The 11209-nt window shown below is 37.4% G+C and overlaps 1 protein-coding gene across 1 annotated transcript in view; it reads right to left on the bottom strand.

Moving 5' to 3' along the window:
- Positions 1–11209, bottom strand: part of SEPTIN14 (septin 14) — a 99011-nt gene that overhangs the window by 46735 nt on the left and 41067 nt on the right. The window lies entirely within an intron of this gene.

Raw genomic sequence — 11209 nt, 5'->3', positions numbered from 1 at the left:
ATAAATTGGTGGAATAGATGAAGAAACACAACCCAACTATATGCTGTCTCCAAGAAACCCATTTAACTTGCAAAGACTCTCATGGCTTCAAAGTAAAGGGATGGGGAAAAAATACCATGTAAATGCAAAACGTAAGTGAGCAGGAGTAGCTATCCTCACATCAGATAAAATACACTGTAAATCAACAATGGTTAAAAATGAAAAAGATGGTCATTATAAAATGATGAAGGAAACAATTCAACAAGATATAAAAATCCTAAATATATGTGCACTTAACATGGGAGCACTCAGATTCATAAAACAAATTCAGGTAGATCTAAATAAGAAACAAACAGTGGCATCATAATAGCTGGGGACTTTAACACTCCACTGACAGAATGGGAAAGATCATTGAGGCACAAAATCTAGAAAGAAATATTGGACTCAAACAGGACTCTAAAACAAATAGACCTAAAACACATTTATAGAACATTCTACCCGAAACTACAGAATGTACATTCTTCTCATCAGCACATAGGACATCTTCCAAGATGGATCACATATTAAGCCATAAAATAAGTCTCAGCAAAATCAGAAAAATCAGGTGAAAAATGGCAGATTGGTGGTAGCCTCCTTGCTCACTGCTCCCAAAGAAGGAGGTGAAAGATGGCTACACATGAGTGGATCATTCCCCTCACTGAGAACAGCATTGTGAATCTGAAGAGAAACAGCATGGGACATGCAGTGCAGGAAAAAATGTGAAAGGGACATACGTTCTCAAAGACTGGAGAGTGCAAGAAATATAATAGGGAATAGAGAGCAGCACAGGAGGGCCGCTCACCTGGCCAGCCAGTGCAGTGTGATCTGACCCAAAAGAGGACACCTGGTTCCCTGACAGACCTCCACACCCACTCAGACAGGGATGTGCCTAAAGTCAGTGCAAGTTGTGGCATGGGATGATAGGCTCTGTGGAGAGAAGACCATAGCAGGAAACATTTTGAACTCTCCAGTGCTCTGTGCTGGGACCACACTAGGTAGGGGAGGGACTGGTCTGAGTGGTTACTTCCTGCGACTCTGACCATGCAAAGGAGTTTGAAGACAGGCACCTCATCTCTGGTGGTCAGTAGGACCAGAGCACAGGAGGTGAATGCCAAAAAGGGGGCTCTGCCCCTGGAAACTTCTGGCAATTTGGTCAGCTCAGGGAAGGACAAAAAGAGTAGGACCCTCTGCTAGGCAGATATGAGACTGCAGGACTGTGATGCCAAAGCAACAGCTGACGGCCTGTTGATTCAATCCGCTGGACCAGCTTCTACCAACTCTTGAGTGGTTGCTCCCAGTGCTAGCTCTCCAGGGGAGGGTGGCCATCATCTTTGGGATTCTCAGTCCAGAAATGCTGCAGCGGCAACAGTTTCAGGCACCACTCTATCCCCATCCTGGGGATTTTTGTGGCAGTCATGGTGGACTCTACACTTGGAGATGGGAGAAATGAGAAAAGCCACTTTCTTTGTGCAGCTGGCATAAAGGTGTGGGACCTTGGAGCCAGAGAAATAGTAGGCAGCCTGTTGACTCTGCCCACCAGACTGGCTTAGGCCATCAAATAAGAACAGGGCCTGGGTCTGGGCAGCCAACAGTATTGGGGTTTGTGGACAGGGAAGAAAAACCTGGCCAGGGACCTCAGCAATTGCACCAATTGAACACTTCTATCTTTCACCACTCTCCAAGTGTGGTGAAAGAGCCCTGAATAACATATTAGCGGCTCCCTAGCCCCTTTGGTCAAGCAACCATAGAAGCACACACCCAGGCTTGCATGTACCAGGTGCAATCTATTTTGCTTGTACCCCCACGTTAAGGGGGAACAAGGTCCAAGTAACCCTTGAGAGTGGCAAGCCTTCTCCCAAGGATCGGGGCATTCATATACACCATCCAGGGTAGCAGAGCCTACCACAGAGTCATCAGATTACTTTGATAACTGGCTCCTCCATGTAAGATACAATCAACAACAGAGAGTGTAACCCTATAGCTTAAAACAGTGCCTTTCATCTCAAGCTCTTAGAGAGAAGTTGAGTTGTACCAACAAGTGCAATCCACCAGCTTGGATCTTAAGCTAGGAGACCAAACTCACTAGTTTCTGTTGGCAAGAGGTGAAGACAACAGGTCAGAGGTAACTCAATTTGCTAAAATACCCCAAAGGCAATACAGGACCAGCACACCTCTCAAAATCACTGCCAAGAAACAACCTTTGGGGATGTGGAGATAGGGGCATAAACCAGTCCTAGCACCCCCAGTTCTTGACCAAGAAGCCTAGTAAGAAAGAATACGTGAAAAAACACAGGAAACATGAAATATCAGAGTGAAAAGTCACCCCCAAAAGAAATCGTTAGATCCTCAATAGCAGACAACAACTTAAACAAAATGATTAAAATGACAGAGGAAGAATTCCAAATATAGATGGTAAGAAAACTCAATGGAATTGAAGAGAAAATTGAAACCCAACACAAAGAAGCCACAAGAACAATATAGGAAATGAATGAAAAGTTCTTTAAAGAAATTAAAGTATTAACAAAGAACCAAACAGAAATACTGGAATGAAAGAGGCATTCGAGGAGCTATAAAACACAGTGGAAAGCCTTAAAGAATAGGTTGGATCACATGGAGGAAAGAATCTCAGAGCTTGAAGATTACACCTATGTGCTAAACAAATCAGATGAAGCAAAAGAACACAGAATCAAGAGACATGAACAAAACACACAAGAAATGTGGGATTACATAAAGAAACCAAACATAAGAATTATAGGCATCCCTCAGAGAGAAGAAGAAAATACACAAGGGCTGGAAAATCTATTTATTGGAATAATGGAGAAAAACTTATCTGGCCTGGCAAGAAATCTAGATATCCAGGTACAAGACACACAGAACTCCTGGGAGACTCAATGTGAAAAGGCAATCACCACATCATATAGTTATTAGGCTGGCCAAAGTAAACAAAGAGGCAATCCTTCAAGCAGTAAAATGAAAACGGCAGGTAACCTACAAAGGAAAACCTGTCAGACTAACTGCAGACTTCTCAACTGAAACCTTACAAGCCAGGAGGAACTGGGGACCCATCCCTAATCTTCTAAAACAGAATTATGGCCAACCTAGAATTCTTTATCCTGCAAAACTAAGCTTATATAAGGGAGAAATAAAGACTTCCCCAGACAAGCAATCACTTATGGAATTTGTGAAGACCAGACATACTCTGCAGGAAGTACTCAGACCTGCATTATATACTGACCAGTGCAATAGACACCCACCAATGTAAAACCACTCAAGAGTTAAAGTCCAGAACCCTGATTGCACAATGGCTTGAGAGGTAAAACGGAACAATAAGACTCTATCCAACAGTATGAACAGAAATCTACTCCAAATATCAATTCTCTCAATGAATGTGAATCGCTTGAATTGCTCACTGAAGAGACATAGACTGGCTGAGTGCATAAAAAAACACAAGCCAAGTACTGCTGTCTCCAGGAAATGCACCTTACCCACAAAGATAATTTCAGATACAACGTGAAGGGTTGGAAAACAAACAACCAGGCAAATGGACACCAAAAGAAAGCTGGGGTAGCTATTCTTATATCAGATAACATAAACTTTAAAACAGTAAAAGTAAAGAAAGACAAAGATGGTCACTATATAGTGGTGGAGGGAAAAGTCCAACAAGAAGACTGAACAATTCTTAATATTTATGCACCCAAGACAGGAGTGCCCAGATACATAAATCAAACCCTGTTTAATCTAAATAGCATGATAAACAGTAACACCATAGTAGCTGGGGATTTCAATACCTCTCTGACAGAATTGGACAGATGCTCCAAGCAAAAAATAAGCAAAGAAACAGTTGACTTAAACAGAGCTCTGGAACAGATGGGTCCAACAGACATCTACAGAATATTCCACCTAAATAAAATTGAATATTCATTCTTCTCATAAGCTCATGAAACTTTCTCTAAAATTGATTACATCCTAGGCCACAAAACAGATGCCAACAAATTTTAAAAAATAGAAATTATACCATGTACCTTCTCAGACCATAGTGGAATAAAATTAGAGATCAATTTCAACAGAAATACTCACCACTTCACAAAGTCATAGAAATTAAACAATCTATTGCTGAATGACTATTGAGTCAGGGAAGAGATCAAGACAGAAATCAAAAGATTCTTCAAACTAAATGGTAATGGGGACACAAGTTATCAAAATCTGTGGGATACAGCAAAAGCATTCCTGAGAGTAAAACTAATAGTATTAAATGCACACATCCAAAAGACAGAAAGTTCACAAATCAACAAACTAATAAACCATCTCAAGGAACTGGAAAAGGAAGAGCAAATCAATTCTAAACCCAGCAGAAGAAAAGGAATAACTAAGATCAGAGCAGAACTAAATGAAGTCAAGAATAAAAGAACTATAAAGAAGATTAATAAAACCAAAAGTCAGTTTTCAAAAAGATAAACAAAATTGACAGCCCTCATGCTATTGACAAGGACTAGAAAGAAAAGGACTCTTATAAGCTCAATTAGAAATGAAAAAGGAGGGCTCGCTACAGACATCATGGAAATACAAAACATTATCTTTGACTAGTATAAAAATCTATATATCCCAAAACTACAAAACGTGGAAGAAATGGACACATTCTTAGAAACACATATTCTCCCTAGGCTGAATCTGGAAGAAATAGAATTCTGGAACAGAACAATATCAAGCACAGAAATTGAAGCACCAATTAAAAATATTCCAACAAAAAAAGTCCTGGGCCAGATGAGTTCACACCTGAATTTTACCAAACTTATACAGAAGAACTCATACCGATACTGCAGAAATTGTTCCACAACATTGAGAGGGGTGGAGTCCCCCCCAACTTGTTCTATGAAGTCAATATAACCTTGATACCAAATCCAGAAAGGACATAAAAAAAGAAAACTACAGACCAATATCCTTAATGAATATAGATTTCAAAATCCTCAACAAAATCTTAGCAAAATGAATTCAACAGCACATAAAAAAAATGATTAATCATGACCAGGTGGGGTTTTTCCCAGAGATGCAAGGATGTTTTGACATACAAAAATCTATAAATGGAATACACCACATAAGTAAAAGCAAGAACAAAGACCATATGAGTCTCTCAATAGATGCAGAAAAAATATTTGACAAAATACAGCACACTTTTATGATAAAAACTCTTAACAAAATAGGTATAGATAAGTCATACTTTAAAATTATTAAAGCCATATATGATAAACCCACAGTCAATATCATACTGAACACGGAAAATTTGAAAGCATTCTTACTTAGAACTGAAACCAGACAAGGTTTCCCACTTATCCACTTCTATTCAATATAGTGCTGGAAGTCCTTGCTAGAGCAATCAACAAAAGGAGGGAATTAACAGTGTCCAAATGGGGGCAGAAGAATCTAATCTCTCACTCCTTGCTGATGATATGATATTATATCTGGAAAATCCCAAAGATTCAACCAAGATACTCCTGGACTTGATAAATGGATTTAGTAAAATCTCAGGATACAAAATTAATGCACGTAAATCAGTGGCATTCATATATACCATTAACACTCAAGCTGAAATCAAAGATGGAATACTTTTCACAATAGCATCAGAGAAAATTAAATATTTAGGAATATATTTAATGAAGGTGAGAGACCTATATAGGGAGAACTATGAAACACTGAGAAAAGAAACTGTAGAAGATGTAAACAGATGGAAAACTGTACCATGATCATGGACTGGCAGAATCAATATTGTTAAAATGTCCATACTACCTAAAGTGATCTACAGAATTAATGCAATGCCTGCTAAAATACCATCACAATTCTTAGCAGATCTAGACAAATAATTGTATGCTTTGTATGGAAACAGAGAAGACCTCATATAGTCAAAACAATCTTAAGCATAAAGAAGAAATTGGGAGCTAACAGTGTACCAGACTTCAAGCTTTACAAGGATATAGTAACCAAAACAACATGGTACTGGCACAAGAACAGAGATATACACCTTTGGAACAGGACTGAGAACCCAGATATAAAACCATCCTTATATTGTCTTCTAATCTTTGACAAAGTAGACAAAGATATACACAGGGGAAAAGAATCTCTAGTCAAAAAATGGTGCTGAGAAAATTGGATAACCACATGCAGAAGATTGAAACTGGATCCCTACCTCTCACCTCTCACAAAAATCAACTCATGGTGGGTAACAGACTTAAACCTAAAGAGTGAAACCTTAGGATTTGTAGAAAAAAATGTTGGGAAAACTCTTATAGACATCAGCTTAGCCAAAGAATTTATGAAGAAGACCCCCAAAGCAATCAAAGCAGAAATAAAAATAAATAAATGGGACCCTGATCAAATTACAAAGCTTCTGCACAGCCAAGGAATCTATCATTAGAGCCAGTAGATAACCTACAGAATGGGAGAATATATTTGCATGCTACACATCCAATAAAGGGCTGATAACAAGAATCTATATAGAACTTAAGAAAATTAACAAGATAATATCAAACAAGCCTATCAAAACGTGGAGAAAGGACATGAATAGAAACTTATCAAAAGAAGACAGACTAATGGCCAGGAAACATAAAAAAGTGCTCAACATCTCTAATCATCAGGGAAATGCAAATCAAAACCACAATGAGATATCATTTAACTCCAATGAGAATGGCCTTTATCAAAAAGTCCCAAAACAACAAAAGTGTTCCTCTCTCATGCTTCTGGTGGGACTGCAAATTAGTACAACCCTTGTGGAAAGTAACTTGGCAAGATATCTCAAAGAGCTAAAAATAGAAATACCTTGTGATCCAGCAATCCCACTACTAGGCATCTACCCAAAGGAAAAAAGGACATCCTATAATAAAGACATCTACACTCGAATGTTTATGGCAGCACAATTTGCAATTGCAAAGATGTGGAAACAACCTTACTGCCCATTAATACATGAGTGGATTAATAAAATGTGGTACATTTTTACCATGTAATAGTATTCAACCACAAACAACGGTGAACTAGCACCTCTTATATTATTCTGGATAGAGCTGGAGTCCATTCTTCAAAGTGAAGTATCACAAGAATGGAAAAACAAGCCCCACATGTACTTGCCATCAAATTGGTATTAGCTGATTAACACTAAGGTGCTCACGTGGAAGTAATAGTCATCTGGTGCTGGTCAGGTGGGAGGGAGGTGGTGAGGGTGCATAAACTCACAATGAATGGGTGTGGAATGCACTGTATGGGGGAAGGGCATTCTTGTAGCTCTTGCTCAGGTGAGGCAAAGGCGTTATGTGTAACCAAAATGTTTGTACCCCCATAATATTCTGAAATGAAAAATAATAAAAAAAATTTAAAAAGACATGCTTGAACCTCTGACTTGAGTGGGGCAAAGGCAACATATGTAACCTAAACATTTGTACCCCTGTAATATGCTGAAATAAAAATTTAAATAAATTAATTAATTAAAAAAAGAATGCTTAGTTCCAAGCCATCTTTATGACAATGTTTCTTACCAGAATCTAATGTATTTTAAATTCTCCTGGTCACCCTGAGTATTTTCCCATGGCGGAGGCATGTGTCTAGTTCATGTGAGGGTGATTTCATGCTATTAAAAATGACATGAAATAGAAGGGAGAAGAACATAGCCTTGTCTTTTGCCACTGATGATTAGAAGTCTGTTCCTGCCAGTTCTGATTTTGCCATGGTGTTAAAATTCAGGATCTGGATTAGCATGAAAAAAATTATAGCATAAGAGTTAGAGGGTGATAAAAGTCATTAAAAATTACATTGCCTTGTAAAAAAAAAAAGAAATACAAATGGCCAACAAATATGAAAAAAAATCAGAAAAATCAGTATCATACCATGTATCCTCTCAAACCACAGTGAAATAAAACTAGAAATCAAGTCCAAGAGGGAACTCTCAAATATACACAAAGTCAGGGAAATTAAACAAACTGCTGCTGAGTGATCTGTGGTTCCATGACAAAATTAAGATAAAAATCAAAAGATTTTTTCAACTGAAATAAAATGAGGACAGAAGTTTCCAAAATATATGGGATACATTAAAAGCAGTGTTACAGGGGAAGTTCATAGCCCTAAATGCTTATATCAAAAAGACATAAAGATCATAAATTAACAACCTAATGTCACTTCTCAAGGATCTAGAAAAAGAAGAACCAACCAACCAAAAACCAGCAGTAGAAAAGAACTAATGAAGCACAGTGGATAACTAAATTAAGTGAAAACAAAAACAAAAACAACCCCGCCCAAAACCCACAAAGCATCAATAAACAAGAAGTTGGTTCTTTGAAAAGATAAACAAAATCAATAGACAATTAGATACATTATCCAGAAATAGAACAGAAAGGACCAAAATAAGCTCAGTGAGAAATGAAAAAAGCATTACAACTGATATCACAAAAACAAAATGTCTTTCAGATGGAAATGAAGAAATTCTTAGAACTGAATGACAAAGAGCAACACAAGCTATCAAAATCTTTGGGACATACCAAAAGCATTCCTCAGGGGTAAATCTATAGCTTTAAATGTCTACATCAAAAAGACAGGAGATCACAAATTAACAACCTACTGTGACACCTCAAGGAACTAGAAAAGGAAGAACAAACCAAACCCAAAGTCAGCATTAGAAAAGAAATAATGAAGGTCAGAGAAGAACTAAAAGAATTGGAAAACAAGACAAAAAACATACAAAGGATTAATGAAACAAAAATCTGGTTCTTTGAAAAGATAAACAAAATTGATGGACCTCTTGCTAGATTAACCAAGAACAGAAGGGAAGGAAACAAATAAGCTGAACTGGAAATGAAAACGCAACAACTGATACTGTAGAAATATAAAACATCCATGAATACTACATAAATTTTTATGTGCATAAACCAGAGAATGTAGAGGAAATGGTCAAGTTCCTGGAAACTGACAACCTCCCAAGATTCAACCAGGAATAAATAGAGCTCCTGAACAGACCAATAATGAACAGTGAGGTTGAAACAGTAATAAAAAACCTCCAACAAATAAAAGCCCTGGACTAAGTGGACTCACAGCTGAATTCTATCAGATTAACAAAAAAGAGCTAGTACCCACAATACAGAAATTATTTCATAATACTGAGAAAGAGGGAATTCTCCCCAATTCATTCTCTAAAGCCAGTATCACCTTGATACCAAAGTCAGGAAAGGAAAACAACAACAACAAAAATCTACAAAACAATATTCCTTATGAATATAGATGCAAAAATCCTCCATAAAATACTAACAAACTGAATTCAACAGCACTTAAAAAAAAATCCTCTAGGACAAACTGGGCTTCATCCCAGGGATTCAAGGATGGTTCCAGATAAATAAATCAATCAATGTAATTCACCATATAAACAAAAGCAAAAACAAAGACCATATGATCATCTCAGTAGATGCAGAAAAAGCACTGGACAAAAGCCAGCATTCTTCCATGATAAAAACCCACAACAAACTATGCGTAGAAGGAATATATCTCAGAATTATAAAAGCCATATAAGACAAACCCAGAGCCGACATCATACTGAATGGGGAAAAGTTGAAAGCATTTACCCTAAGGACTGGAATAAGATAAGGATGCCCACTGTCACCACTTCTAATCAACATAGTGCTGGAAGTCCTACACAGAGCAATCAGGCTAGAGAAAAAAATAAAATGTATCCAAATCAGGAAAGAAGAGGTTGAACTATCACTCTTCACTGATGATATGATCTTGTATCTAGAAAACCCCAAACATTCCACCCAAGAGTCTCCTGGAATTGATAAATATATTAAGCAGTCTCAGGTTACAAATTCCATGTACATTAATCAGGAGCATTTCTTCATATCAATAACTGTCAAGCCAAGTATCAAATTAAAGACTCAAGACCATTCACAATAGCTACAAAGAAAATAAAATATTTAGGAATATTTTAGGAATAACTAAGGAGGTAAAAAATTCTCTAAAAGGAGAACTACAAAACTTCAAGGACAGAAATCAGAGGATACAAACAAATGGAAAAACATATCACGCTCATGGATAGGTAGAGTCAATATTATTCTTCCAATCCATGAGCATGGTATGGATTTCCACTTATTTACGTGTTCTGCAATTTCCTTCCTTAGCGTTTCATAGTTCTCTTTATAGAGGTCCTTTACCTCTTTAGTTAAATATATTCCTAGATATTTTATTTTCTTTGTTGCTATCTTGAAAGGTATTGAGTCCTTAATTTGGTTCTCTGATTGAATGGTATTGGCATATATGAATGCCTCTGATTTGTGTGTATTGATTTTGTAACCTGAGACTTTACTGAATTCATTAATTAATTCCAGGAGTCTCTTGGTTGAGTCCTTGGGGTTTTCCAGGTACAACATCATGTCATCAGTGAAGAGTGAGAGTTTGATCTCTTCTGTCCCCATTTGGACACCCTTGATTCTGCTCTCTTGTCTGATAGCTCTTGCAAGGACTTCCAATACTATGTTGAAAAGTAATGGGGACAGTGGGCAGCCTTGTCTGGTTCCAGTTCTGAGTGGGAATGCTTTCAATTTTTCCCCATTCAGTATGATGTTGGCTGTGGGTTTGTCATATATGGCTTGTATCATTTTTAGGTAGGTCCCATTTATGCCTATATTGTTAAGTGTTCTTATCATAAAAGGGTGTTGAATTTTGTCAAATGCTTTTTCTGCATCTATTGAGAGGATCATATGGTCTTTATTTTTGCTTCTATTTATGTGGTGAATTACATTTATAGATTTTCGTACGTTGAACCACCTGTGCATCTCTGGGATGAAGCCTACTTGGTCATGATGAATTATTTTTTTAATAAGCACTTGGATACGATTTGCTAGGATTTTATTGAGAATTTTTGCATCTACGTTCATGAGAGAAATTGGTCTGTAGTTTTCTTTTTTTGTTGCATCCTTTCCTGGTTTTGGTATCAATATTATATTGGCTTGGTAGAATGTGTTGGGGAGAATTCCATCCTTCTCAATATTGAAGTATAGTTTATGTAGGATGGGCACCAGTTCATCTTTGTATGTATGGTAAAATTCAGGTGTGAACCCATCTGGACCAGGGCTTTTCTTTTTGGGAAGGTTTTTTATTGCTGTTTCAATTTCAGTTCTTGATATTGGTCTATTTAAGAATTCTATTTCTTCCTGATTGAGCTTGGGAAGGC

Source organism: Lemur catta, chromosome 2 (assembly GCF_020740605.2).
Source record: "Lemur catta isolate mLemCat1 chromosome 2, mLemCat1.pri, whole genome shotgun sequence".
Classification (NCBI taxonomy): domain Eukaryota; kingdom Metazoa; phylum Chordata; class Mammalia; order Primates; family Lemuridae; genus Lemur; species Lemur catta.
The sequence above is the reverse complement of the archived record's forward strand: the minus strand, read 5'-3'. Positions and strand labels throughout refer to the sequence as shown.